The following is a 24715-nucleotide window of genomic DNA, read 5'->3' as shown; positions in this document are numbered from 1 at the left end:
GTCTAGACAGCCAAACTATCCATGGAGCAGAAAGCAAGCCTGTTGGCAATACTGTTTTGAGAGTTTCTCACACTTTGTTCCTGCTTCTCTCTATATCCTGTCTTGGAGGTTGCTTCAGCATTTCTTGTGATGAACATTTTTGATAGTATCAGAAAATATAACTTTTAAGCAAGTAATGGACTGTTTTTTCTTTAATTTGTTCCCATTCTTCCCTTTTTTAACTCACAGGCCTCACCTCAGGTCAGAGAGGTCCCCTGACTTCATTAAATATGTTAACCTGGAAACAAGGAGACCCGCAGTTGATTCTCTGCTCCACCAGAACCTTCTTCTGTGACCTGAGGTGAGTTCTCTAATTTCTCTGAACCTCATTCTTCCCAACAGGTGATAACATCAACTTTTCTTTTTCTAAGATATGTATTATAATGTTAAACTTTATACTGAGTCTGAAACACATGGACATGTAAATGACCAGGTATGTATTCAGCAGTGTTAAAGAGGGCATTGACTAAACACTGGCACAGGCTGCCAAGGGAGGTTATGGAGTCTCCATCCATGGAGACATTCAGAATGGGCATGGTTCTGGGCAACCTGCACTAGGTGTCCCTGCTTGAGCATATGGATTGGACAAGATATCTCCAGAGGTTCCTTCCAACATCAACCACCCTGGGATCTCTGACCTCTCTAATTCAGGACATTTTCAGTTTTTTCTCTCTAAATAATTTAACATCATTATTTCTAAACAAGATAAGACTTAAGGTCCAAGGACTTTTTGCATGCCCCCAGCATTTGTGTGCCTCCCGAAGAGATATGTTTAACATAACATCACATCAGTTTGGAAAATTAGACAGGCTTCACAAGGTTTCTCTGCTCCAAAGCTGATGTAATATTTCAATTATTTCAGTCTAATAAAACCCTTTAAACATTGTTTCTTGGGTATCCATAGACCAGAATATTTACAACACCACTGTTATTACTTAACATTAGATATTGTAAGACTGTTGCCCATAAAGATGTTTCTGAGCCCTGAAACAAATCATTTGAATGTTTTAAAGTAAATATTTTATTTTTCTATTTACTCCAAAGCCATCGTTCAGGGAACAAAATGGCAGATTGATACAGAATTTGGAAGGGTTGAGCTGTATAATTTCACTGCTGATAAATAAATCATTTGTACTCTAAATTACAGCATTTGTCATTGAATACTGATATTCTACAAACAGTTTGCTTTATGGCTCATGAAAGTGCTAAAAGAAATATCAATGCCTGCTTCTTTCCTGGATTTGTTTGACTTAAAGACTAGTGAGGGACTTGCAATATATTCAAGATCCAATATTTTTATTGTTACTATTTGCAACCACTTCTAATAAATTTCTCCTGAAGCTACTAATTTTGGAGAGGTTTTGTTTGCTTTGTTTTGTTTTGTTTTACTTTGAGATTGTTGTGATTTTTTTTCTTATTTTTTTCTAGGAAGCTTGTTTGCAAGGTATACTCTATTCACCTACCAACCTGAGTCGGAACTGAATCTCAGAGATGACACCAGTCTTATTTTTCTTAACTAAAAAGAAACATTAAGATGACACCTAACAGCAGCAGGACAGAGTTGAAGTAGACTATCATGATAAATACACATTTGCCAGCCAAGTAACAGTGAATATAGTGGTGTGTTTCCTCTTGACAAGTAATTTAGAAAAACTGGTATCTACTCTGAAAGATCTTGGTCCAAGATTTTAGTGGGTGTAAAGGAGCTTTTCTATAATGTTTAGTGGAGTGGTTAGGGCCTTTCAAGGAGCTGTCATGTTACTTTTGGATATTTTTTCCTCTCCCTAGACTTCATGTCCCAAGTACTTATTTCCTTGTAGCACCTCAGTAAATGTCATTTCTTGAGTATTTGCCCAAAGATATGCCTATGCAGTAGTGCTTGTTTCCAAGATAAAAACTGTGAAGGATAGCAAAAAGAATGCCCTCTAACATAATACAGGAGAAGGCAACACAGCCTGTTCCCGCAGTCAGATGAGTCTATATGTAATACAGCATGTTTGATTCTGCCTGTGTTTGGGTAGGAGTTTCCAGGCTGGACATCATAATCAAGTTTTAAGTGTTTGTGAATAACATTATTCCATTTATCGCCAAATAGCAGAGGGAGTGTGGAAAGAAAGCCGAGGCTATTTTCTCTGTAACCCACAGTGCCAGGAACGTATAAAAAGCTTTAATGTTTAGGACTAGAGTTCCATTATAATCAGAAAACTACAGGTAATTCTTGTGAATAAGAGCTATGATTGCAAAAGACTTTCCTATTAACCACTCAATATTACAAGTCTCACTGACTTTTCCATAGCTAGTGATTTGTGTTTCCATACCATGCACCAAACTGTAGTTGCAATTTTTATGGCTGAGTGTGAAATTACAGACATTTTGAATGTGTTTTGACTTTGTTCATCAATACACATTATCCTGGATAATTGTTTGGAAGGTATGAAGGATTCTAATATTGAAAAACATAAAGCAAACCTAATTTTGTTCTGGTGGGGCTTCTCCTGAGTTCTGCTACAAAAGAACTCACCGAAGTGCCACATTGCTAGTAATAGAAGAAAATAAATTGTTTCTGAACCAAAGATGCATTCAGCAATCACTGTATTATGTGCTAGTTGAAGTGCTAGCAGACAATAAAACATGACTCTAAACAATTGCTTCAGCCTTATCTTTCAGAAAATCATAAAGTCAAAATGCAGTTTCCTGCAAACAAATAGAGAATGCATTTATAGCGAAACATACCATTTAGTGAATAAGATGCACAGTCAGCCATAACCCCAACTAAGTACCAGACACCATTTGAAGTAAATCTGTGGCTTGCTTATAAGCATACTGAACCAAAATATTTAGGTTATCACTTGAAAGGGTCCCTCTGCTGAGATTCATCCATGAAAGTTGAAAGCCTAGAGGCTGTCCTGCAAATATGTTTGTGTATCTATAAATATTCCAGCATTTCCTGTAATTAGTGTTGCTTGATACTCCATGTTTTAGTATCTTTTATTAGTTGCTCATAACTTTACTAATCATTTTGATTAGGATTTTTTCCGTGCTAATTATCTGCAGGATGACTCAGAATTCACTTGTTTGAACCAAAACAGCTCTAAGATTTTCCTGACAATACTCCTGGTCAATATTAGAAAAAAGTATAGGGACAAATATGTTCATCTAGCTCTTGGTTTGTTGGGGGATTTTTTATTTATTTATTTATTTATTTATTTATTTAGATTAGTTGTTTGGCTGGTTTAGGTTTTGCTTTTCTGTTACTATTCTGAACCCCAAACTCATTATTGATTGTATGGAAGAGAAGCTTTCTTACTAACCTTTAGAAATATGTAAGCAATTGCTCTTGTCAGCAGAGATAATGATTAAATTTAATCCCAAATGCTGTATCCAGGCCCACCACATACTGACAGAGTTGTGTGTGTACGTGTAAATACACATGCACGTACACATCCAAACAAATACACTGCTGTATATATGCAAATGTTTTCTTCGGACTACATTCAGTAGAAGAAGCTTTGTCTGGAAAGATGCAGCTGCTACTTGCCATGGATTTGTTGATACACCAGAGCTCTTTGGCATTGCTCCACTGATGCAGAGGATCACAAATGCAGCTTAGACCAGTTTACAGCTGCTTTCCATCATCTGAGATGCACCACGCAGAAAGCTCATACCAGCAGATCTGGTCTTATCTTTATTTTCAGACATTTACAACCCTGCTCAGTCTGTTCTTTCTGTTGATTATCCGTATGTAAACGGTCTTTAGATTTTAGATGATGAGACAGATTTGCACAGTGATTTTTTTCCTCTGGAGTACAAGTCTCCTTAGAACACTCCTAGGTGAAATTATCCTGCCCCACAAAATATTATAAAGCATTTTCAAATCAGTATTTTATTACTAAAAATTGGCATTTCTTCTGATAATTTCTAGGAGGAATTAACAGCAAACTCAGGAAAACTAGGTATGGTAATCATGAGGAAGAGCAGCATTAACTAAGTTTGGAGACTGAATGATAGCCTTCAGTCATCTAAGTTTGCACCTACATCATGAAAAATGTGGGATAGGTAATAGATATCTAAATGGAATCTGTGTAGCTCTTCACTTTGAGAATTACTGAGTTTGATTTATTAGCACACTGAGAGTATATTTGATAGAGAAAATTCTGCCTAAGTATTATTGTATGCAGCCTTAATGTCACCAGCCCACACTAATATCCAACAGCTGAATGAAACTCAGCTTTTGTATAATCTGAGAATTGCCAAAGTTTCAAAATAAGGAAATGCTAGATAATAAAAGATATTCACTTGGTATTCTTTATGACATTAAACTGTTTAGAACTTGAAATTCCAAGAACTGTGATTTAAGTCTCCCTATTTTATGAAATTTGAAGTAATGTTCTGTTTAAGGATTGAAATGATTATTGAAATGAATTGGTTGAAATGAAAAATTAGCATTTTCTATTGTTACATTGCTCTTTGCAGTTGAATGAATTCTCCTGTCCTTTGGATCAGTGTAAGTCAAAACTATCTCTGCAGATGTTGGTGTGCTATATGATGAGACTGAGACCAGAATCCAGTCAAGACAGGTTCAGACAACTACAACTGACCTATTAGTGAATCAGACTATGAAGCATCTTGCTTTTTTTTTCTTTTTCCTCCAGTATCTTGTTCTCAATAAAATCTGGTATATTGATGGTAAAAATACCATTATCTATTTTGTTATCCTAAAGCTTAACAAAACGGTCATCAGACAGTTCAACTTTCATAGCTAATATCAGTTACGTGATCATAAAATCTAAACTCAGCGAAGAACTCAGGAAGCTAAAAGCCATACAAATTAACTTTGAGCAAATGCATAACAGTGCACTGTTCTGTCCATACCTTCATATTAAGTTACAGCAATTCAGAGACTTACATGCTGTGTAATTCAAACACTCATCCAATTCAAACATCTACAGAAAAGGAAAATTCAAAAAAAAAAATCTCATATTTAAGAACATTGCAGTTGAAAGAGTTAGACCTAATTAGCACTAAGTATATATCATAAAGGTAGCTGAAGGGAATATGTTGACTTAGCGTTTATAATAGGTTCATCCCATATTGTACATCTTTCAGCTCCTCTCTTTTCAATTCCTTTAGGTTAATTGCTGTGCAAACATGCTGAAAGTCTTTGAGTAGCATTTCTAAATACGACTGCAACTTAATAATTTGCAGTCCAGTTTTACTACAAAACTTTGGGCCCAGCATTGGAACAGGTTTTAGTACTCGTTGAGTTCTAGAAATTTTGCCCCAGACATCCTGCTGTAACGTTGAAGCCTATAGAGCTGAATATGCCATCATTCCCAGAGTTTGTGACTTTTTTAGCTGCCAGCTTTTTTAAACCTTCCAGGTGGGCTGTACAGCTGAGTTATGGCTTGAAGCCACCAGACAGGCTCCCAGGGTCTGAGAGTCAGGAAAAAAAAAAAAAAAAACACTTCAGGTTTGACTAGGTTTGTGGCAACTGAGGTTTTCTGAAGTTCAGTCTAAAAGAAGTAATTCCATTCAAGTATTCCCAGGATCTCCAGAATCAACGCCCAAGGTCCTTGAAAGCCTTTGAGAGCTGCAGGTCTTGGGAGCCTTTGCGGAGACAGCACAAAATCTGACATTCTTGATCATTTTGCAGCTCCTACTACCGCTGTGCAAGTGACAAAATCATCAGGCAGATACCCTGTGTGCTTAGTCCCACCTCAAGTCTGACCAAGTCCTAAATAAGAAGAAAGACAAAAAACATGAAAACGGGAAAAAAAAAGTTACTTCTTCTGAAACTGAATTTCACTGGCTGCAGTACTTCCTAGTGGAACTGATGGCCTGAATCAGACCACTATGGAGGTGGTGTTTTACCCAGCAGACTAGAAACAGTATATGGAGATAAGAGAGATGTCCAAACTCAAATCCTTCTACTTCATGTATGCTGATCCCCATCCCCAAAGTAAGCTTTAAATGTCAATTCTGAGGCAAACAGGGACAGTCATTCAGATGAGAATGGCTTTACCCATATAGGACAAAGACTCCTCCCAACTTTTTGTCTTCATCTCTGTCATCCTTTAATGTTCCCATGTTCAGTACTTTTGGAAGGAGGAATTCAGATCTCCCTTTCCTGATACTTCTTTCTTCTCTGCCTCCAAAAGTACAAACGTGATGGTTATATATATTCCTCATATGACAGCTGTATGTTTATTTGTCTTGGAGAGCAGTGGAATTTGAACCTAAACAGCCTATCTAAACCTCATGTGAATATAATCAAGTTATTGGGAAAATAAACACTGTCTCCTCTTGCTGTTTTTCTGTATATTGGGCATGTACGAGGACTGCTGCCACACTGTGCTAGGTGAGAGTGGGAGCTTTTCTCGTTACTGCAGGTGGTGCTTAGGCATGAAATTCAGTCACCTCCACAGCAATGTTTCACTGGTTTTGTATATGCTGAGTAGTACAATTGTATGTGTTTGCCAGACTCTTCTGCTACAACATTGAGATACCAATGACTTGAAATACCCACTGATTCAAGAACATGGGATTTTAAGGTTAATATTTTGGTCATAGACGTTAGAACATCTCATAATTTTGCATCTAGACACTTGCACCATTTTGGAAATTATCTTCTAGGTAGCCTAGTCCTACTGAAAGTCACTGTTTTTTTGTTTGTTTATCTTAATGCTTCAATTACATTTAAAAATACTCTAGACTTCTAAATCACTCCAACTGGTCTAAAAAATTGTTGAGATCTATGAAGTATATGACGTGTATTTAAAAATGACAGTGTGGAAGATTATTCTGAAGCTATAAATCTGCCCAAGTTTCAGAAGCTAAGAGCATCGTTACTGACTAGCTAGATCGAATAAAATGTAAAGGCCTACTTTCTCCCACAAAAAATCAAGACACCTTCAAATCTAACTATTTCCAATTAATTCCAGCTATGTTATGTTAAGAATGAGGTTGGAAAGGAGACAAATCCCTTATATACAGGTCAGTATTCACTTGCAACATTTTGTCAAAATGAGAATGCTGGTTGTCACATGTAGTGTTAAATTTGACCAAATATATTGATCATAGGACTGCAGTATAACCAGAATATGTTGATTTCCCCTGTGGAGAGGAGTTAGCTAGTACCGTAGAATTTGTCCTCTTAGTATAAAGATATGACAAATCTCTTCCTGGCAGCAATACTGTGAATAGTCAGAGAATCCATAGCTCAAGGAGATTACTTGGATTCAGAGAAGTCCCAGAAGGAGCCATGCGACTTCAAGGCATATGCTTGTGGCTTCACAGCTATAAGACAAAAGCCGATACCGGTCAGAGCTCATAGACAGCACTTACAGTATTTATTTGTTGAGCAGCTAGATATTTCTGTATCTCTTCTCTTACAACTAGTATCAGATTTAATCAGTATAAGCATGAATGGCCTAATAAAACACTTCATGACACGTGGAGAATTGAGCAAAGTTATCTTAACAGAGATGTCAAAAGGTCATAAATGTGAAACAGAATTCATAAAATGGAACCAAAATCCTGCAGTAAGTAATATGTTTCTTTTCCAGTATCATAACAATCAGATTCTATGGCTGAGTATTCTACTTCTTTGTTTTGTACTCTAGGATTTCCATCTTCTAACCACACCCTCCTTATTCTGTTCCCCTGGTGTGTAATGCTCTAAATTCAATCTGGTTTTGTTCATTTTAACTATGTTGTAAGTCTGTAGAACTCCTTAATTTAATTGCTTTGCTGATGCTGCAGCCCTGGAATAATGGACCTTTACACACGAGCTGAGAGGAGCAGTCTGGTTCCATTAGACACACCAGCTCCCATTTGCCTCTTGTTTGCACCAGGCACCACTTAGAAGAAACAAACAAACAAACAACAACAACAAAAAAGAACTAGCAAATCACTTATTGAAAGATGTTTTCAGGTAGCTGAATCATCATTTTTACAAAATTCACATATTCTATTTGGAAAAAAAAAGTATTCAGAACACTGAAATATTTTCATTTGGTGTTTCTACAATAACACAATATTACTTGGGAAGCAAGATTTATAAAAACAGGTACTAGTAGCAAAAGTGGAGCCTGTTTTCCCAGTTTTTGTGTATACCTCAACTACTGGCACATCCTTCAGCATCTGGAAAACCAAGGTCCAAAGATCTTACCTGTTTTGGAGTAAGGACCAGGATCTCTCTGGATCTTAATTTATACAACTCAGGCTTCAAACAAATTTGAGTTTTTGCTTCTTGGATAAAGATGTTCATTATTCTAAGCCAAGAGAAAACTGCTTCAGCACAACAAATAGCATCTAAATTTGCTTTCTCAATCTATTATTTTTTTAAATTATTTTTTCCTCTATCTTATTTTTGGCTGACCTACCCAGCCAGCTATTTGCACATTTCTAATTAGGACTAACTACAAGGAAGTCAGAGGGCAGAATGAAATGTGTTAAGTAAATTCAGTGAAGTTACTCCTGTTTAACACTGACATAAGTGAGAAGAAAATCAGGTACTCTGCTTTTAACACTTCTGTCATTTGCATCCATATATTAAAAAATTTCAAGTACTGATAGCCGGATCCCCTGTTTCTGTAACTCAGAAAAATCCACTGAGGCTTGCAAATTTGCAGCAGCTGTGATTCTGGCCCAACTATTTAAGCCAGTTATGCTATGCTATGGAGTCCTGTTTTCCCATGGTCATCACTTCTGACCAATTCCAGGAAGTGACGTGCTCACACACCTGCACCAAGAACTGGCAGTGGCCATGCTTCTGATTGAAAAACAACATCTTGCCCCTGACCCTTCCATTCACCTTAAGTAGACATTATATCCTGAAATATTTGAATCTCTGGTTAAAATTTAGAGTGTGACCGTTCTTGCCCAATTCTCCATATTCAATGACAATTCTAAGAAGCCATGGTTTTACTGCGTCCTCTTTCTTACACTGTTTTGTTTTCAATGAAATCATTAGGAATTGGGTATAAAATATTCACACAGAGCTTTCTTAAATGAAACTTTCACTTTAATCTTAAAAGAAAGCATCTGTTTCTGTATATAACAGATATCACATACGCAGAGGATATATTTGGCATCCATGACTTTTTAAAGATGTATATGTGAAATACCTTCTCAAAAACAATTGTGGGCACAGAAAGGCTCACAATTCTCAAATAAAAGAAGTCATCCTTTTATAATTCACTTCCACTGCCTTTGCTGGGTACCCAGAAGACAGATTCTTCTCCAAATCCAGTTTCTGCTCAGTACAGCATAGGGAAAAAGCCATCATGGGGTAGTCACCAACTCTGTTATATATTATACTCATAATGTGAGAATCTCTTGTATGTCAGCAAGAATTAGACTCTAGTTTTGTTCCTCCATTTGAGCAAAGAAATGCCTGGAGATCTTTATGAGCTGGCATATCTGTTTCAGAACTTGCATTTTTAGTAATCTCTCCTCTCTGCACGGTTCCCAGTTCCACAGGGGATTTCAGTCCACTTAAAATAAGGGCAGCAGGATCAAGCCCCAATTGAGGATGGGTAAGACTCTATTTTGGTCTTATGTGGATAGATGGCATGGGAGAATTGCAATCCCCAATTTCAGGTAGATCTATGAACATCTTCCTTCACCCAGGAAACCAAAAAAAGGAAGGAAAGACTAGCTATCAGCCTAAGCCAAGATGGATTACTCCTAGGGAAGGAACCTGAAAGAAAAAAATACTTTCAGACCAGGCATCCAAGATTTAAAGATTCGGGAGAGGAAAAGGCTCTCTTTTTACTAACCCACCTCAGCAAATGTCACATCTTAAGTGCTATGAAATATTGCTGTTGCTTAATGTTAAAGTTATTTCAACAGATCTTCTTCCACCATTTCAAATGGGTTACTCCTAACTCAAAAACGGGGTAGATAAGGTCAAAATAAGGCCTGGTTTATTATATTTGTGTAAGTCCAGTCAGGATAAGTTCAGAGGTTCTCACTCCTTCTAAACATTTTTCTCCTTTTCAAATCATTTCCTCATATGCTTCGTAAACTCTCTTCTTCCAAGTTAGCAAACTGTTACTAGAATAACTATTATTATTGAGAAAAATAAAAAAAAAAGGAAAAAGAAAGTAGAAAAAAAAGAAAGAACATGTAGTTCAAAAACATAACTAATATATAAATAAATACTAGTCTAAATGAAGCAGACAGGTAAAGGCACTGTACCCAGACATAGCACTGGGAAGTGAATACAAATCATCCTTCCCAAGAACCACACTGATATGCACATCCTTAAAATATCTGTTAAAGAGGCAGCACCATCAGATTTCCAAAAGTTAGAGCATGAAACTAGGTTTATTTTTATCTTTGTTATGGTTTGTTCTGCATCAACAACAACAAAAACTCTATTGACTTTACATTCTAAATGCAATAAACTGCTTTTATGAGAGATCAGTACCTCAACTTTACTTCTGCATTTGATCAGCCAGAGCAGCTGTTCATTATTTTGTGTATTTCAAGGCAGCAGAGATTATCACTTAAATAGACCTTAAAACTTGTGGTGGGGGGAGTAATCACCTCAGCTGTTGGGAAACAGATTTGTTTGCTCTCTTAAAATATTGTGAAATGTTTGAATGTTTCTTTGACAAATGTGCTGTTTTGACAGCTCACTCTATCACTTCAAATTAGTGTATAGGCAACAGTTATCACCCTTCTTCTGACTGGTCTGGAAGGTGTCAGAGGCTTGCAGGGAAAACCCAAATGTTTGTTTTACTAGAAGTCAAGACACCTTTCAGAGAGAACACTCAATTAGGACTCCAAAATGCAGATGTGATTCCTGTGTGCTACTTTGCATGAGTCATGCAGGTCCAGCTATTTTAATGTACTGAAAAATTAAAAGAATTTTGGAGACTGTAAAGTTAAATCTCACTGAGCCCCATAACTCTCCAAAATAGGATAACTGTTTTCTTTAAAAGTTAGCTACAAATTTTGAACCGAAAATTCAATATCTTTTACTGATTGAAATTCCATGACTTCTTGTATGTAGGAACGCAAATTAGGTGATCACAATGGAAAATTCTGGGTGTGAAATCTGTTAATTTTAATTCCTGGAGAACTGGTTAGATACTGAGATCATTTCTTGTCTTCCTGGCCACGATATTAAAGAACATAAATGAATACAAATGCAAGTTTGCCATCAGGTGGGGCCAGGTACTGAAAATAAAGCCCTATTTCGTATGTGTTTTCAAAAGATAAGGGTCTGGCACATTCTGGCTCCAACGTTTCCTAAGGTCAGAGGTCTCCAGATGAGAATTTTCTGTTAATTTCCACTTCATGAAGGCTTAGAGTCCAATTTAAAACACTTGTTTAGAAATTGTGTTGATTGGAGACAATCTTGCTTCTGAATCTTACGGTCATCCAATTAAGTACAGAAACACCATTCACTGTTATTACAGAAGCCCTGTTGCCTGCTCGTGCTGTGCTGGCTGCATATGTATGCAAAAAGAGAAAGATAGTATCTACCCTGCTAATTTTCTAAAAACTGAGATCAGCTAAAGACAGCTGTTATGCAGAGAAATTAAGGGAAAAGCAGGCTGCTAAAGATAGACACCTTGTGAGATTTTTCAGCTGCACTTCTGTACAGGCGCCTGAAGTACGTAAGGCTGAGCAAAATCAAAGAGACAAAAGTACTTTAAGCTAGTAGACTTGAAAATCTTGCTGGAATGTATTCTTACCTTTAGGGGTCTGACCACCTTTAAAGATCTAGCCTAAAACCAGGTCTGCAGCAGAACCAAACTCTATATGTCTCCTCTGTCACATCAAGTATCTTACCCACAGGACCATCAAAAAATGACTATAATAACAATATCTTCTTAAAGGATGTAATGAAAGTTCATGGAGAAATGGGAAAAATAAAGCTCTTATTATAAGACAAATCCTCACTAGTCACCTTCCTGGACCAGAAAGTCTAGAAGAAGCTACTCAGAAAATCATGTGGCAACATCCACGTGAGCAACATTCCTGGCTCTTATTAGCTGGAGACCAGAAATACTGTATTTGGTAGGTTTCCTTCTGACAGCTTCCTTGTTCCTGTCGGCAATCTGCCAGCTGATGAGAAGGGATAACACACTTGAGCCCACAGTGTGGTGTAATGAGGTGAAATCAACAAAGTTTAATACACATCTCTGTTTTCTTCTTCTCTTGATTACATAGTCAGGCAGAAGAGTTTGCAGATGTCCCACGTTGTGTACTAGCACAGTATGTATGGCAGGAAGGTCAGCAGAAAGTCCCTGCTGAAGCTTTGTTCTGACATAACTGACTGTCAAAGGTATAGGGAATCTCATCATAAGGAACATTATAAGTGAGACTAGGGAATGTATCACTGGGCAAAATAACCTTGGGGACTGCCCATCTTTCTGTCTCTTCTCCAAGTTTTTAAATCAAACACAGCCTTCTATTCCTGCCTGTGAGTAATATGTTAGGTTCTGTTTTAAAATATATTGAGTGTTTGTATTCGTGAGGGGACTGAAATTTGGTTGATGTAAATTATAAATCCTCCAGGAATGTTATTTGCTCTCCTTACTCACCAGTATATCTCTGAGCAGATTTCATGGTGCAGTTGCTTTCAGAGCTCTTTAATTTGCGTTCCACGAGTAGGATGCATCCTTCCATTCAGTGCATCCTCTAGGTTCAGTGTACCTTGAAAAGCCCAAGTCCATCCTAACATGCAATTCACTTCTCACCCTAGTAAGGTATTTAGTTATTTAAGTGCAATTTAAATTTCTGTATCATTTTGGAGTTGTCAGGTTAACTTGATCTGAAGAAATTGTGAGCTTGCAATGAAGTGTTAGTAGGTATCCTATAATTAATACCATTTCCTCAACACAGCAGTTGACAAAAATGGTTTTCCCTCAATGTCATTCTTATTTCCTCTTTTTTTTTTTAATAAAAATCATTAATTCAGAACCTCATATCTGCATAATCCCTGGTGCATAGGATGCTAATTTGAAAATACCATGAATAAAACTTCTTTTGCCCATTTATTGGTTGGCTTGTTACATTAACAAGAAAACTGATAAGTTTAATTACTTTTATGAAAATGAAAGGAAACTATTATTATTTTGCTAAAGCACTAATGGTAGTGCCACTTTAAACTAAACTAGAGCATACCACAAGCTAAGTGACATGCTTCATAGGGAGCATATCAAACAATGGAAGAGAATTTTTATTTATTAGGACAACATTAGCATTTTATGGTACAGAGATTGATTACCCAACCCTGATTTGTTTGTTTCTTGCCTGCTACGAAGTGTTCTCCTTTAGGCCCTTGTATAATTCCCTATTTCCCAACAGCAATAGTGATTATTTGATTCAGTGATAGATTATGTAGCCTGTGTGTAATCAAGAGCTGGTAGCAATTACGTTCCAAATTTAAAGGCTTTTAAAAAGATGTTTACATGGTAGATTTAAAATAATATAGATTAAGTGTCACAGGGCTTCCCCCTGAGATGAAAGTGAGGGATTCTTGTTTGTGTTTTGATTTTATAAATAATCCAGTATCATGTATATCATACACATTTTATTTATGAATTATTAAGGCAGCTTCTCCCTTGTTAAAATCACAAAGTTCTTTTGCCCCAAAAAAACTGTCCAGGTGGGAATTAGGAAATAGCTCTGACTAGCGTATACTCCCAAGTAAATGTAACTCTTGTGTAATTCCATTGATTGTCTTAAGGGTTACTTTTGATTTCAAACCAGTAGAAGCTAGAGTGGGTTGTCAGTCACTCAGAACTCCATTGTTGCTCCACAAGAGATCAAGGAGGTGTTAGGAGGGATCAAAAGCATCACATTGAAGTTTCAAATAAATGTGAAGGTCATTTTGGATTTGGGTGATGAGTAGCAGCTGAGGCTTTAACTGTCTCTGAACAGTTTTAATGGCACAACTTTTCTAACGTACACATTAATTTAGTAGTTGGGAAACTTCAGGTTTAAAGATAGAGATGCAGCTTTTATCTTCTTATTATACTTCAAGTGATCAGGTTAAGCTTTGGGTATATTCACACACAGTCAACTAACATGATTTCACTTCTTTTGAAAAAAAGGCATAACATTTTATACAGCTGAAGATGAAGCCAGTGGTTAGGCCTTGGATAGATCTTTTTTCCCTTGATTGCCTGTGGTTTTGGGAGCAAAATTTCGAACACAAATCAGAAATATCCATCTCTTCCATCACTAACAGTACTGTAAAAGTTATTATTTTTAATTATTTATATCTCAGTGCTATCTTGCAGAGAGGTGGTAGGATTCTTCTTAACTCAGTGCAAGACTAGGGGACGCTGCAATATAGGGGAGCAAATCAGCTGCCTAAAGACAAGTTTCCATAGTATCCTGCCTGGCCTCTAGCTCCTGCTTCAAAAAGGTACTGGCCTTTCATAGGTACTGTGTCTTACGGGCATGCACGTAGCTCAGATATTCCAGGGTATCTCAAATGACACTCCATGACTGTGTTGAGGTAGCTGACATATCCCAGGCACCTACATTCAGGCCAGTTATCTAAATTCCCATACTGGTCAAAGGAGGTCAAATCAAAATCAAAATAGTCTATGAAGCCTAAGGAATGAATCTTTCCATTCTAAGTTCTGGAAAAGGTTTAAAAAAAAAAAAAAAACTTTCAGTAGCTTATCTCCTCCATATAAACAGACTGCACAGTCAGCTGTATCCATATCCATCCATGCAGTAAACACTTTAAGCTCCCACCCTTCCTGCCTGGGATGTTGCTGACTGTACATATAGTCAGTACCATCTCTGGTCATACAGTTCATCTCATGAGTGAAGGAGATGATGGAACATCACATTAATGGGTGCTTAGAAAAATAATAATTCAGGCTTTGGAATGAAACCTAGGAAGTACGGGTTCAGGTCCTAACTCTGTCAGAGGCTTTGCATGCAATCTCATCTAACAGAACAGGGATTATTCATACACAATTTTGGAGTCAAAAGTGTCAATAAACAATTTTACAGATAAACTGGTGTGCTGGTTTTTGCGTGCAGCCCTTTTTCTGCTGGGCAATGTGGTGAATAGCTGCCACTAAAAACCATTAACTGTAAATGAAGCAGAAGAAAAGACCAAGTAGAAATATTCTGTAATTTGATGTAGCACGGTTTGTAGTTGCAGCGTGAGTGAAGGTGGTATGACCCCTCCATTCTATCATTAGGACCAAATAAAGATACTAAAATAAGATGAAGGAGTGCAATAACCTCCTCCTTACCTTATTTGTTGATTAGAAGTCACTTTAAGTTGCCTGGTTTGATTCCTTGCTCTCAGGCAATCCACAGAGAGTTGAATCACAAACTTACAAAGCTTAAGTGTAAAGTACTAGAGCTTGAAGGCACAAGACAAGTTAAGTTGGAACATCTTGGAATAGAAAAGAAAGGAAAACTCACCCCAGTTAATTTTGTAAGGTAATTGTTATCTGTACTTGTTTTTCTACATGGTCATAATATAATGCTTCACCCAGTAAGAGTTGTCATTTTAACATTACTTCTCTACACCATACCAAAATGCAAATATTAAATTACACTTCTCTGTCTGCTATGCTTGTTATCAGTGGTCTGGCTGATTACCAGTGTGAACTTACACAGTAGAGAAAATAAGCTCAATGCACTTCTTTCTGAGGAAAACACAATTGTTTGGGAAGATATCAGCTTGTAAATATGTTTTATGTGTATGAATTTATATTGTGCTTCAAAGGAGGACAGAACAGAGGAGGGAACAGAAAGGTCTCATCTTACTGTATTACTTTAGAGAAACAAGTTGCATAGAATTTTCAAATGTCATTAAGCAAAGCTTTGGGTATCCGATTGAGATACACTGGTTTATTAATCAAAAGGAATCACAGAATCACAGAATATCCCAAGTTGGAAGGGACCCACAAGGATCCAACACACAATCCAACTCCTGGCTTCACAAAGGACTGCCCGAAAATCAGGCCATGTGTCTGAGAGCGTTGTCCAAACACTCCTTGAACTCTGGCAGGCTCAGGGGCATGACCACTGCCCTGGGGAGCCTGTCCCAGTGCCCGACCACCCTCTTGGTGCAGAACCTTTCCCTAACACCCAGCCTGACCCTCCCCTGTCCCAGCTCCATGCCGTTCCCTCGGGTCCTGTCGCTGTCCCCAGAGAGCAGAGCTCAGCGCCTGCCCCTCCGCTCCCCTCGTGAGGGAGCTGCAGGCCGCCATGAGGCCTCCCCTCGGCCTGCTCTGCTCTGGGCTGAACAAACCCAGGGCCCTCAGCCGCTCCTCATACATCCTCCCCTCTAGAGCATACACCACCTTTGTAGCCCTCCTTTGGCCACTCTCTAACAGTTTTATGTCCTTCTTATATTGTGGTGCCCAAAACCACACAGACTTCAAGGTGAGGCCACACCAGCACAGAGCAGAGTGGGACAGTCCTTTCCCTCAACTGGCTAGCAGTGCCATGCCTGAAGAACCTCAGGGTATGGTTGGCCCTCCTAGCTGCCAGGGCACACTGATGGCTCATGTTCAGCTTGCTGTCAACCAGGACCCCCAGGTCCCTCTCTGCAGGGCTGCTCTCCAGCCTCTCAGACCCCAGTCTGTACGTACAGACAGGGTTCCCCCTTCCCAGGTGCAGAATCCGGCACTTGCTCTTGTTCAACTTCATATTGTTGGTGATTGCCCAGCCATTGAATTTGTCAAGATCTCTTTGCAAGGCCTCTTTACTCTCAGGGGAATCAACAGATCCTCCTAATTTAGCATCATCTGCAAACTTACTTAGTATGCATCCAGATCATTTATAAAAACATTAAAGAGAACTGGCCTGAAAATGGAGCCCTGTGGAACCCCAGTAGTTACTGGCCACAAGCCTGATGTAACCCCACTTGCTATAATTCTTTGAACTCAACCTATCAGCCAGTTATTTACCCATCACATTATGTTTAGTTGTATGCTGGACACTTTGTCCAGGAGGATCCTTAGAGAAACGGTATTGAAGGCCTGCTGAAATCCAAAAAGCATCATCCAAATACATCCACTGAAGAAACAAAATAGATCAACTGTCTTCCCTTGGTCAACTAGGTGGGTAACCTTGTCATAAAAGAAATCAATTTAGCTAAACAAGTCTTTCCCCTTGTGAACCTTTGTTGGCTATAACCAATAACTGCATTGTCTTTCAAGTGTTTTTCAATAACACTCAGAATAATCTTCCCTATAAGTATTGCAGACACTAAGACTGACAGGCCTGTAATTACCAGGATTTTCTTTCTTGCCCTTCTTGAAAACTGGGACGTTTGCCAACTTCTGGTTGACTGGAACCTCTCCAGATTCCCAAAACCACTGAAAAATAATTGAGAGAAATCTCATGATTACATCAGTGATCTCTCTGAGTACCCTGGGATGAATCCCATCAGGCCCCGTATGTATCCAGCTGAAGCAGCAAATCCCACACAAGTTCAGAGTTGGCTAGGAGTTTATTGTTCCTCCACTCATGATCCTCTGTCTCAGGGCTCTGGGGGCCCCAGGGCCATCATCAGTGTTAAAGACAGAGGCAAAGAAGGCATTAAACATCTCTGGTTAGTCTAAATCACTATTTATGAGGTGATCTTCCTCATCAAATAACAGACCGGTGTTATCTCTGGTCCTTCTTTGGCTGTTAACAAAACAACAAAGCAAACAAACCCTTACTTTAGAGAAACAAGTTGCATAGAATTTTCAAATATCATTAAGTAAAGCTTTCAGTACCTGAGGATTGATTAATTACACTGGCTCATTAATCAAAAGGAAATGAGGTGTCACTTCAAAAGCAGTCCCATTTTTAAGTATTTGTGGTGTTACTGAAAATCTCACCACTCAAAAGCATGGGATGGGAAAAAAAATAAGAAGAAAAAAAGCTTTTCCTCCACAGTCACATAAGAAAGAGCAATTGTTCCCAGCATCAAAACAAACTTCTGAGATCCTTTACTAAGTCCTGTTCTTCTACCTCCTTTTGTCTACAAGTAAATGTACCCTGGAAGAAGAGTGCTGATTTTAATACGCGCTTGGACAGAATGAATTGTTGCAGTGTAGTCTCTGTAAAAATGAGATAAAGAAACCTTGTGCAGGAGGAGAAGCATGAAGAGGTAAGGCTTAATGGAGAACAGAGAAGTATAACAAAAAGATATTATAGCAAACCTGTCAGCCTCAGGCTTTCCAAAATCGAGAAGCAAAACTCAAACATTTTACGATTAAGAAATACTGGATTCCTTTGCAGTTGTTTCTTTGTGTTGGGACTGTTAAAGAGGACACCAAGGTCCAAGACATCTATTCAGGCACTGAAGTATGGTAACATCTGAAAATAAATGTAACAGCTATTCTAACTGGGAAGCTAGGCTTCCTATGCAGTCACTTGGAGCAATGAAGGTGACTCTTCTGAACTGACCCAGAGAATGAATATTATGCTGATAGTGGAGGTGCTACCCAAAAGAAGAAGAAGAAAAAAAAAAAAGTCTAGATATGAATGATTATGTGGCATTTCTCTTCAGGTTGGATGCCTGACCAAGACTAACTCTCAGCAGTGTCTTCATTCAGAATTCAGCTGTGTTCAGACATTTCACACCTTAGATGTGGGACAATACATCATCCTGCTAAATGACGTTTCAGAGATGAAAAAGGCCCCAAAACAGACGACTTTATATCCAAACAGCTGGGAGCACTCAGTTACAAGGAAGCCACATCTGCTACTGCTCTGTTGGTTCTTTGGGGCAGGAAATATATTTTGATTTGATGACGAATAGGTCCCCAAAAGAACAGCTCAGGGCTACCAAGATATAGTTAATCTACAGAGTGAAGACAAATAATTTAATTATTTTTAAGAGAAATATGGCAAATGACTGACGCATAAAGAGATACACACTCAGGGAAAAATGTTTGGGGAATGAAGGGTGGAAACTCTTTAAAATCATGGTATTGAAAAGCCAATGAAACTGAAAAGGCAGTCATTAGAAAGGAGGGAGAGTCTGGTAGAGGCTGAGGGAATATGAAAGACCTGTACCAGAAGTAAAATGATGGATGAAGATAAAAAGGACAGGGCTTAACAATATGGCAAGTTCTCTAAAAGAATGCTCTGTATACCCTGTCTAAGACAAATTTTCCAGTACAAGGCCTGAAATATTCTCTTTACACTGCTTGTCTTTTGCTGATCTTATCATGAATTAATATATAATTATAATCTGTCAATAGGAAAGGTATATTACAGCTATTTTCCAGAAGAAGGTAGAAATATCATATCCCTGAACAGCATGAGCGAGCCCATTTTTATGAAGAGGGCCAGATCTGATTGCCTGTCTCTTGAAAGTTGCACCCATATAGGAAGCACTGGTGCATATGAGTAAACCTACAAATATGAGTGGCCCCACAGTGTGTCCTCTACATAAGCATTTGAAGGAATATAGAATTGTTACTGGGAATAGGAACCATTTCTCTTAATCTTACAGGGTAGTCACCTTCACTTGGGCTGGTTGCCTGAGTCAATGGAGAGGAAAAGGCATCTTCAGATATCAATTCACCTCATCCTAAGGTAGGCATATAATAAGCAAGTTCAGGATGGGTAGCTCACAGGAGTACATCTACATTATCAATATCTGTCTTTCATCAGATGAATCTTGCATATTCTGTCAGTGTCTTTAAAAAGAAGCTCACAAATGAGAGGTCCCAGGGGAAATCATCAGCATTTCCCCTAAAAATGATGCAAGAGCTGCTGTCTCAATATCTGCAGGATTTCAGGTGCAGAACAAGCACATCACAAACTCCCTGTGACATGTTTTGTGTGTGGTAGGCTCTGAAGAAATGTATTTGCAAAAGGTCACGAGCATAGTAGGTTAGGATCATGCTTCACAGCTAAGGCAAGCAATGGTTAGGAAACCTAACCATTTCATTGGTGCCAATATGGCTTAGTCATGAGGTGGGTGCCGGGTTGTTCCACACCATGCAGAAAAACTAAGGCAGGCTCCCAAGTTCCTTGCAGACCCACCGAAAATGAGGGCTTTAAAGGTGCAGTGAGATGGAGTTTCTATTAATACCAGGGCAATCTGAATTAGATAGCATCTTAATATGTCTTCATGCCCTTAATTTCTATATGTGAATCTGATCTCCAAACCCCCCAAAATACCTAAAATAAATTTTCTTTGACTGGATAATGAAGGCATTGAAAGCTGAAACACATAGAAATCTCCTATACTAAGTGGTAAGTCTTCTCAAAAAGCTGAAAACCTCATTCTCATGGTATAAACTTCCCTTCCACATTAAAAAGAGACATCAACTATGAAAACTGAAGGTTTTGGGGAGAAAAGTATATATTAAAAAAAACATAACTGACCTAGAGTGTGTCCCGCTTTTGAGATGACTTGGGTTTTATCTTGCTGTGTTTGTTATGATTTTATTAGGAGCATCTTAGGGGTTTATGGTAATAGAATGTCTGAGAGCAATGGATTAAGAAACAGTGCAAGTGATAGACTGCAAAGTTCATTTTATATTCAGTCACCAAATGGCTTTGCAATATATCCCATTCATATCATATTGCAGGTCTGTATTTAATATAGTTATATATGCAGAAGTTTTTGCACTGTAGGAAATAACATAAGGTAAACAGAATTTGTTTACAAAAATGTGTCTTTACTGAAAGAATAGCTGTTAGCAACATTAAAATTTGAAAAACATGAATGCATCATTCAGGGCAAAACAGTATACTTGTCTGTTACAAAAATATTTGTTGCTCTGTCTCTAAGGCAAATAGCACATAACTGTAAAATAGAAAACTTATGATCTGTTGGTTTTATCCCCGCCTTCAATGTTATTTCTTCACATTTGCTAAAGGAATGCTTTTACTTACATAGAAATGAATTTTAGGCTTAGAAACTTTTTATAAATCTTAAGATTAATACCATTCTTTTGTTTTGTTTTGCTTTGTTTTGCTACTTCTTTTAATTAGAATATGTAATTAAACTTTTTGCAGTCCAGACTTTTCAACTTCCAACTGGCACAAAAGTATTAAATACATGAGAGTGACTGGGAAGCTACTGTATAAATCAAGGTGCGTCCATTACTGTGGTCCTCTGCTGCCCCAAGTCAAAAAAAGCACTAGGGATTTTCTCTTTCTTTCCTTCCTTCCTTCCTTCCTTCCTTCCTTATTTCCTTCCTTCCTTCCTTCCTTCCTTCCTTCCTTCCTTCCTTCCTTCCTTCCTTCCTTCCTTCCTTCCTTCCTTCCTTCCTTCCTTCCTTCCTTCTTTCCTTCCTTCCTTCTTTCCTTCTTTCCTTCTTTCCTTCTTTCTTTCAATTTTTCTAATCCTCTCAGCTTCAGTGTCAGTATTAGTAACACTGCAAAGGAAGGGGATGATTTTGTGGCTGTGCTGTGGCCATGCCCCTGGACCCAGCCACGGTGCAGTCTCATGATGGGAACAGAGGATGAGCATTGCTGCAGAGAGGCTGCAGACCTCCCCAACTACCTTGCTACATTCATTCCCACCTGTGTCAGAGCTTACTTCAGGGTTCAGACACGGACATCAACTACAGCATTTACAGAAGTATACACCTAGTCAAATGCCCAGAGTGTTGCTCTGTTTCAGTTGGCCCCCAAGACTCGTTTTACAATTATCAGAGGAAAAAGGCAGTTTAAAAATGTGAATCATCTAACATCCTACATCTAAGAGATATGCCTAAAATTGCATCAATTATACCGCTATAAAATATATAAATAAATAAAAGTGTTGTTTCTCTCCATTGACTATATAGTGGTCTGAAAGTGATTTGTCCTTTGTACCCACTACACCATAGGAGCTTCACAATCTTGAGGTCTAATTCTCAGCAAGTATAATTTAGAGCTAGTCTGTCAACTGGGATTCTGACCTTTTTCATTCCATCTCAGTTCCTCAGATTGTCACAGAATCACAGAATCATCTAGGTTGGAAGAGACCTCCAAGATCACTGAGTCCAACCTCTGACCTAACACTAACAAGTCCTCCGCTAAACCATATCACTAAGCTCTACATCAAAACGTCTTTTAAAGACCTCCAGGGATGGTGAATCAACCACTTAACATTATAATCTATGGCAAATCAAATCTTTCCTTTGCCTGTCTCATCTGCTTCACCAGTAGCAGGGATTTATTGCTGTGGCTTATGCAGCACCAACCTTACACAACTGCTCCTTGCCTTAGCCACACTCAGATGGGAGATGCCACACATGATTGGATACCTACATTTTCACATTGTGCTTCCTTACGTGATGCACTAATCACTTCAGAAGCCAAAAGCTGTGCTTCTCAGCACTGAAATTGTGATGCACTTTTTAGGAGCAGTGGAAGGGAACCTTGGAAAGGAAATGGAGTATTATCTTTACTGGCTTCAGCAGTACAAGCCAGTGTCTACACTGAGTACGCCAGTGCCTACTGAGAGGCTGTGATATCTGTTATGGAGTTGCACTCACGTTTTGCAGCCTGTCCCTCTCTGGGGCCATGGAACTTGAAAAACAACACTAATGCTTTAAAGCAATAGTATTTGTATGTTTTGACTGACAATAACTGTAGAAAAGATATAACACACTAAGTATTTGTTGCAGTGACACCACATCTAAGCTAAGGTTACTATGCACCACATTTATGTAACATGCATTATGTATATATCTATAAATCATTTAACAATGCTTGTAATTACATAAGCTTGAGAACTATTATGAGCCTTAGCCAGGATTGTATCAGTTGAAGCTCTAACTTCAGCTTTGTCCTTCCAAATGCTTTTCTTCAAAAATAATGCGGTCTTTTTGACATACATTTCTACCTGGAGATATTCCAGTCTGCTGTAGAAGCATCGTCATATTCTTCAGAAATGACTTTTCTAAATGTCCTTGTGTTTATTTGCATTTATATATTTAACAAGTGTTTTATTACTTTGCGTGCGACTAGCAGGTTAGGAAACTCAGAGTTATTCTGACAGTCACCTCTCAACACAGGCCCATCTCAAGCACATAGTAGGATGTGTTTGTATATGTGTGTGCAGGTAGTTGTAACTTACTGTTTACAATAAATAATGCCAGGTCTTTTGCAAGCACCTAGTTTCCTCTTTCTCTTGTTGAACAATGTCAATAAGACCCATGTTGTGCTGGAAAAGTGCTTTTTCTCTGCAGACATCCTTAAGCCTTTTTATTCATTAACATGCACAGGTTTCCTTCAGGTCTACCTAGCCTCAAGTAAAGGAAGTTAGTTGTAAGCTATAAAACCAGCTAAGCCAACTTCATCTTTCTACTGTAGTGCAAAAAAAAGACATATATTGATCTGTCTGGTGTAATAAGTTGAACTCTCTCTCTGCTCTCATAAAAACAATTCAGGAAATATGAAACAGGCACAGAAGAAGAGAAAGAAAAAAAAAGTCTTTTTTACTGGTAGTGTAATATCTCTAACACTCTTAATGTTTATAAGTATGACCAGAAAGGTCAGGGAGTCAGAAATGAAATAGCCCATCCAAAGAATGAGCATTCTTTTGAGCAGGGTCAGCAAAGTATTTCCCATTTATTTCTCCGCAAGGCTCTCTACAATAAGCTTTGACAACATGATAACAGTTGATGAAGTAATCCCGTATCGCTGAACTGGTGGAAGAGGCAGATGGAAGCATACTTTGGGATTCTACTTAATTGACCTTAGGAGTCCTGGCATCCACCTCATACTCATACAAGTCACTTCAGGTACCATCCCATGACCACAAATATTCATGCCTGCAAAAATAGTTGTGAAATTCATCTTTACCGTAGTTTATTTACATTTTCCTTCTTCTGTAGTGCGTGCCTGCTGGTCTTACAGATAGTACTTAAGTTATTATTTTAAGATACTTAAAATCTTCAGTGTCATGCACTAAGCCAAAAAATGTTCTAAGGTGCAAAAAACATAAAGGGAAATAGTATTTTTTTTCTTCTTTACTACATCAGGTAAAAGCTGCTAGGGTTAAGAGGACAACAAATAGTCAAGACATAGAAGAAGCACTCAAGGATGGTAAGGCTATAAGAGGAAACTTAAATGAAGGTTTTGCATCAGTGTTCACCAAAGCCTTACTTTACAGGTGACGAGTCTGAGGAACTGTCTCAAATGCAGATGTCAAGAGCAGAGATATTAAAAATAATAATAATAATAATAATAATAATAATAATAATAAAATGAACAATAAAATGTTGTCAGACCCGAGTGATAAAGAAATTGAGATATGAAACTTCTGACCTACTGCCTGTGGTCTGTAAGCTATTTCCTAAATCATCTCTGTTACCAAAGGAGTAGAGCATGTCAAGTGTTGTTTAAAAGCATTTTGGGGGTAATCTGAAGAAATACGGACCAATAAATATGTCTGTCAGACCAAAAAAGTGCTAAGGAAACTATGGCAAGGAATAGTATTAATTAATGTGCAGAACAATCTGTTGGGAATAGGTTCTTGATATGGAGACAGCCAAGTCTGAAGAGCACTTTGGAGCCCATAAGCAAAGAATACACTATTTGAATCTTTGCAACCTTTTTGACAAATCCCCTTGTGAAAGACTCTCAAGGATACTTAGCAATGACAAGAGTGCGTAGGAAGCAGTTGAAAATGAGGAAGCAAAGGATAGGAATTCATGTTAAATTTTCACCATAAAGGAAGACTCCCAGTGTGTTCCTCAATGTCTGTTTTGGGACCTAG

At 38.2% G+C, this 24715-nt stretch overlaps 1 long non-coding RNA gene across 1 annotated transcript in view; it reads right to left on the bottom strand.

Annotated features, from left to right (window-relative positions):
• Positions 1–2538: 2538 nt before the first annotated feature.
• Positions 2539–24715, bottom strand: part of LOC310891113 — a 34804-nt gene continuing 12627 nt past the window's right edge. Inside the window, exons 2-3 of the long non-coding RNA XR_014577429.1 lie at positions 7272–7335; positions 2539–5773 (exon numbers count right to left, since the gene is read on the bottom strand). This is a non-coding gene — a long non-coding RNA (uncharacterized lncRNA). The remainder of the gene's footprint in view (positions 5774–7271; positions 7336–24715) is intronic.

The sequence above is a fragment of the Anser anser genome (assembly GCF_964211835.1).
Source record: "Anser anser genome assembly, chromosome: 1".
Taxonomy (NCBI): domain Eukaryota; kingdom Metazoa; phylum Chordata; class Aves; order Anseriformes; family Anatidae; genus Anser; species Anser anser.
The sequence above is the reverse complement of the archived record's forward strand: the minus strand, read 5'-3'. Positions and strand labels throughout refer to the sequence as shown.